Source organism: Mercenaria mercenaria, unplaced genomic scaffold, assembly GCF_021730395.1.
Source record: "Mercenaria mercenaria strain notata unplaced genomic scaffold, MADL_Memer_1 contig_3721, whole genome shotgun sequence".
NCBI lineage: Eukaryota > Metazoa > Mollusca > Bivalvia > Venerida > Veneridae > Mercenaria > Mercenaria mercenaria.
The window spans coordinates 38654-44653 of NW_026461888.1; the positions used below are offsets into that span (position 1 = coordinate 38654).

The window sequence follows — 6000 nt, forward strand, 5'->3', positions numbered from 1 at the left end:
TTATATTCTCCGAGTGCTGAAGCCCAGCGTTGTTCTGTGGCATCTAATTTGACTGATGTTAATACATGTGTCAAAGGATTATTTTCTGTATTCACTGTGAATTTATTTGCTATCAATTAACTGAAATTTTTTCTGTAATTGCCCATTTTAATGCAAGGAATTCCAGCTTAAATGCAGAATAGTTCTTTTTCGAACTTGATAAACTGCGACTTGCATAAGCGGCTACTTTTTTCTGACCATTCTGTGTCTGATATAAGACGGATCCAAGACCTTTCGTCGACGCATCAGTACGAAGCTCAAATGGCTGTTGAAAGCCTGGATATGCCAGTATAGGTGGAGATGTTAAGTCGACTTTCAAATTTTCAAATGTGTTCTGCTGTTCACTACCCCATTTCCATTCCACTGTCTGTTTCTGTTTTGTCTTCTTTGCTGATGTTGGCGGTAAGAGGTCTGTCAGGGGTTTTGTAATTTTTGAAAAATCTTTGATGAACCTGCGATAGTACGAAGAAAAAGCAATAAACGATCGAAGTTGGTCAGGGTTATTTGGTGTCGGCCAGTTACGAACTGTTTCTTATCTGGATCAGTTTCAATTCCTTCCTTGCTAACTATGTGTCCTAGAAATTTAACTCTCTCTGCCATGAAGAAACATTTATCTGCTGAAAGTTTCAGCTTGCATTCTTGAAATCTAGAAAGTACAAGGTCGATGCGTTCTAGATGTTGTTCTAAAGAGTTACTAAAATAATCAAGTCATCTAGGTATATGATACAGATCTTCATGTTAAAGTCACCTAAGTTCTCTTCCATTAGTCTCTGGTAGGTAGCAGGAGAGTTTGACAGAACGAATGGCATTTTAACGTATTCGTAAAAACCAAGCGGTCCCATTGTAAACGCTGTCCTTTCCTTATGAGTGTCTTCCATTTCGACTTCATGGTAGCCACTTTTCATATAGTTGAATATATTTTCGATCCTTGTAGTGCGTCGAACACTTCTTCAATCCGAGGGAGGGCGTACGCATCGCGAATTGGCCTGTCATTAAGGGACCTATAATCGACACATATTCTATGTTTGCCGTTCGTCTTTCTTACTAGTACCATATTACTAGCCCAAGGAGATTTAGATTTCTGTATATAACACCGCTACTCAAGAGTTGTTCTAAATGACGTCTCACCTGATCAATCATAGCGGGAGGAATGCGTCTATGTCTCTGTTTAAAAGGGGTTTCGTTTAAAAGATCTATTCTATGTTTGATATGTCCAATATCTGTATCACTCGTTGAAAAGATCTCTTTATGTTTCAGAAGAAGCTCTTTTATTTGTCTATCTTGTTCAGGAGTTAGCGATGATTCTATGTGTACATCATCGAAGATTTGATGAGTTGTTGAATACAGTTTCGTCTGGTTGTAACTCGCACAAGATTGCTTTAGGGGATATTGTTACAGTGTTTGTGGTTCAGTTCGACAAGTTGACTGTGACCTCTCCATTCTTTCTGTAAACATAGTGTGAAACTGAAGGAGTTGTGTCAATGAAATCTGGCAGCCGGGAGGTTTCTGTCTCTTGTAGAATTGCACATGTAGGACTGTACTCTAATTCTTTATCTGTAAAGCCTTTAATATTGATAGACTGATTTGTAACTTGAGATGTTTCGGCACTTCTTACTATGGCAATTTTGTGTTTACTCTTTTTAAGTTTTTTCTCTCTAAAGGTGATACAACAGAAGGATAGATACCAAGGGGTATGTAACTTGGCTTTCTGCAAAAAGCTATCACCAAAATTTTCTCTGCAGTCTTTCATCATTTCATTTAAAATGTTAGTACCAATAAGTATGGGTGTCTTGTTAATGTAGTTTATATCTGGAACAATGAGAAATACACAATATTGTTCTTTGCAGTTTGAAATTTCATGTGTAGTTAATGTTTTTTAATGTATCCATGGTATAGTGTGTGGTACCGTCTGCACATTCAATGTTCAAAATATCTTTCACTGGCTGAAGAGGCTAATGGTACTTATACAACTGCCTGTATATTAAAGTGCTGTAGTTGAGATGTTATTTATTTAAATGTCAGCTTCATTAGATTGACCTGCAAGATTGGACCTTGTTTTTGCAAAAGTGATGCTGGTTGGTCCATTGACAGAAGCACAATTCAGTTTAAATGTTCTTGACAGTAATTGGCAATGTGACCCTTCTTGTTTCATCTATAACATGTAACTGTTGGGGATGGATGTCTGACATCTGCTGGTCTGAATTTGTTTGACCCTAAAGGACGGGATGGTCTATAGTCTCCTCTGCCTGGACCATGGTAGAAATTTCCTCTCAAATGTCTCCTTCCTCTATAGCCTCGTCCTCTACATGTATTAAATGGTTCTTCTCTTTCTAATTCTAAGCGTTTGTAGAGCTCTGTTATTATTTCCAAAATTAATTCAAAATGAATTTTAGAATGTTTAAGTAAGGTGATGATGAATGAAATAATTCTATTTCAAACATCCTTATATTTTATATAACTTAGTACCACCTTAATATGACACAGCTGCTTTAAAATACAACACCCTAATATTGTTTACAACTGAATTAAACTTTTATATGACACAGCTGCTTTAATACAACACTGTTCTATTTATTACAACCTTTATGTGAAACAGCTGCTTTAATATACCACTGTTTAATCAATATATGAAACAGCTTCTTTAATACACCACTGATTCTCTCTACTATGTAATTTTATATATTGTTTATAGTTATCACACGCTAAATAACATAGCTTCTTTTAATGTACCAACTCTGAAAAAAATATCTAGCTAGTTATAATCTATCTACAAATTAATGTGTAATATTCAATCAATACACAACAATATATGTATATCAATGAGAGACAATTCTGTACTGTCTAATATTTCTATTAATAAAGATAGGCTAAATATAAATATAGCCAAGGTCAATATAATCCAATGGAAAACTACCGGAAATAGAACACCAGTCCAAAAAAAGAACACCAAAGGATTCCAAAGCCAGATCAACCAATCAAATAAGAAAATCCCCACAAACCTTCAGCTTGGAGAAATATCTGTACTTTTAACTCTCAAGTAGGTCACCAATATTTATAAACAATGACAGATGGCTGGAATATGTTTTACAGCTAACAAAAAGTTTAAAAAGTGAATAAATCAGTTTTTTAATGTATTCAAATGACTTAAGAGTGTTCCAATATAGCAGTCATACTGTAAAGTAGTTAAATTTAGAATAAAAAGTGAAAGAAAGAAGATATAGATTCATGCAGTTATTTTTTAGAACCTTCACCAAATTAAAGTGCAGTGAAATGTTTCTTACATTCAATACCGTACTATCATTCCTGAAAAAATTTCTTGCAAATCACTCCGTATGAAAGGTTCTTTTGACAGATTCTTTACAATATGTAAAATATGTGAACCTGAAAATATTAGAATGACTTCTGTAATTCTATAAATATTTTCACATAAATATACCTGAAATAACGACAATACTGTTTAAAATCAATGATAAATCACCAAAAACATCAAACAGTTCATCACACTGAAGTCACTGTTCTTCACCGATGAACATCACACTAAAATGTCTTGAAATGTTGATCTTGCTGTTCCAGAATACCACGACTTCTCTAAATGCCGCTCTTTTCTGTTCCAGAATATCTCGTCACGAATAACCCACTCGAAATGTCGGTCGGTATTCTTCCTATTCTAATAATTCGTGTCCTCACGAATATTTATACGTAATATGTTTTTCTAAGCATATGAACGTCACTATTATAAACTTTCTGGATAAACACTTGAACAGTTTAAGTTGGAAACCACAACTGCTATAATTATTTGACTTTTATGTCAAAATTTAGATGTGTGCTCATTTAATGACACTGACAGAAGTTAAATGACACATACTGTTTTGTTCTAAAGCACTATTTATATGATGAATTCTGTGACACTTTACTTTAATAGGGTCTCACAAAAATTGAGTTAAATGACTTCATCCTACTTATCTCGTACCGATATCACTTGGGGCCTCCATTGTTGTATTCTGCCCTTTATTGCCATTATCAAACACTCACAAATTTATACAAGTATAACAACACTTCATCTATCAGTTCATATGGTATACATTTCTTCGGATGTCTATTAAGGTGGTGTATACATTCCAGGTACTGAAATAACAAACAATTGCAACCGTATTTATATATAAACAAAGTAAACAGTTAAGTAATTGTACATGTGCATAATAAATAGGTAATGTTCTCGGTTAAACATTCTGTACTGAAAAATATCTCATTTATATAAAATCAGAGTTTATGCACAATAGTGGTTTAATGCCTTAACTATGCATGTCATAAAATAATGCATACAATACATGTATAATGTTCACAAGATGATAAAAAAGCTCACTTACAGATCTAGTGGATCTTAACCCTTTATACACATAGTGACACTGGTCTGCACAGTTTCTCTCCACACATCTGCCACACATGATGCTGATACTGTGAACAATGATTTAGATATTAATACATGCATTTTATAAATAGAAATTCAGAAGTTATATACATGTCCGCCCATTTTGGAACACAAAGACAGCGCGCTAAATCATTAAATAACACCAAAACTTAATCATAAATAATCATTCCAGTCATTGCAAAGTTACCTCTTAAAGTTCTGTACAACAGCTCCTTTACTAAAACTACCTGGGAGAACGACGTCATACACTTCTGATCATCACGTGACCACAAAATAAAATCAAAGTACTCACAAGATCAATACGTATAATCAAAGTACTCACAAGACCAATATATATACCCATAGAGATAAAAACATCGGAAAGCAGCAATGAGAGAGATATAAACAACATGTCATATGACCTGGAAAATATGACCCGGCTACATGTATAAATTTGTACAATTTATAAACTCAGAAGATGCCAAACTCTTAAAAACATTTCGCATGTTTCATTGAAAAGGCTTTTCAAATAAGAGGTAGCTTACTGTATTAACCATAGTGAATACATGTAGATAATATTATTATAATGATACAATTATTTTTAAAAAATCATATCTTTGTTTTGTTGGGAATTTGTTTATTTAGTACAATGCCTAGGTCGTGCTAGAATGTAACGCCACATCATCCAAACGGATTTGCCATCTGTCAACCTTGTCGTTTCGTTTTTACGGACAAGATGGGCGGAACGATGGTGCAGATCTTGTTTGAATTTATTCTTGTATGAAATTACGTTAAAGTTCAATTTCAGACCCTTAAACTGTCAATTTTAGTTTGACTTATTGCGTTAAACATATAAGAAACGTGTCTGTTTGTGTTTCCGGTATGACAGATTTCGTCCAAAATATATGATATTAATATATGATATCAACATTATTCTGTTTTGAAAATCATTAAATGAAATATTTTTATGATAGAAACATTTTTGTCTTGAAAAAAGTATTTTGGAAATATTTTGAGGCCATTTTGAATCTTGGTGGCCATATTGAATTATATATGTTATTGTTAAATGTGTAAGCATGGCTGTTACATTTGTGTTATTAAAGATAAAAGTAACTGATTTAATCACACCTGGAACGACTGACACGTATCAGTAGAGTTATGGAGTTATACTTTCTTTTCCACTGAACGTATCTAACCTTGTAGTCAGTTTAAACAAACTTCCTTCCCTATTCTATTCAGGATAAATAAATTAAATAAAAGGAGATTATTCAAAAAGTAAGCTTGTTGGACTTTTTACACACATCATTTTCCTCTCAACGTAATCTGTGTGAAAGTTCAACAGAATCGCTTTGATAGTTTTAGAGTTATTCTAGCAAAAAATGTTATAGAAGGAAAGCTTTTGTATATTAACAAAACGTTAACGAATACGAAAAGTTTAGCTCATTCTATAGAAATAACGTCCGGAACCTCCTTTAATATTTTTTTATTAAAGTTACTAGATTGAAGTGACACGACAATGTGATTATTTATTAGACTTCAGGGTATTTTAGATC

General features: G+C 33.4%; 1 long non-coding RNA gene across 1 annotated transcript in view; it reads right to left on the reverse strand.

The window, feature by feature from the left end:
• Positions 1–4729, reverse strand: part of LOC123543931 (uncharacterized) — a 40834-nt gene extending 36105 nt beyond the window's left edge. Inside the window, exons 1-3 of the long non-coding RNA XR_008369318.1 lie at positions 4656–4729; positions 4407–4494; positions 3476–4164 (exon numbers count right to left, since the gene is read on the reverse strand). This is a non-coding gene — a long non-coding RNA (uncharacterized LOC123543931). The remainder of the gene's footprint in view (positions 1–3475; positions 4165–4406; positions 4495–4655) is intronic.
• Between the last annotated feature and the right edge of the window lie 1271 nt (positions 4730–6000).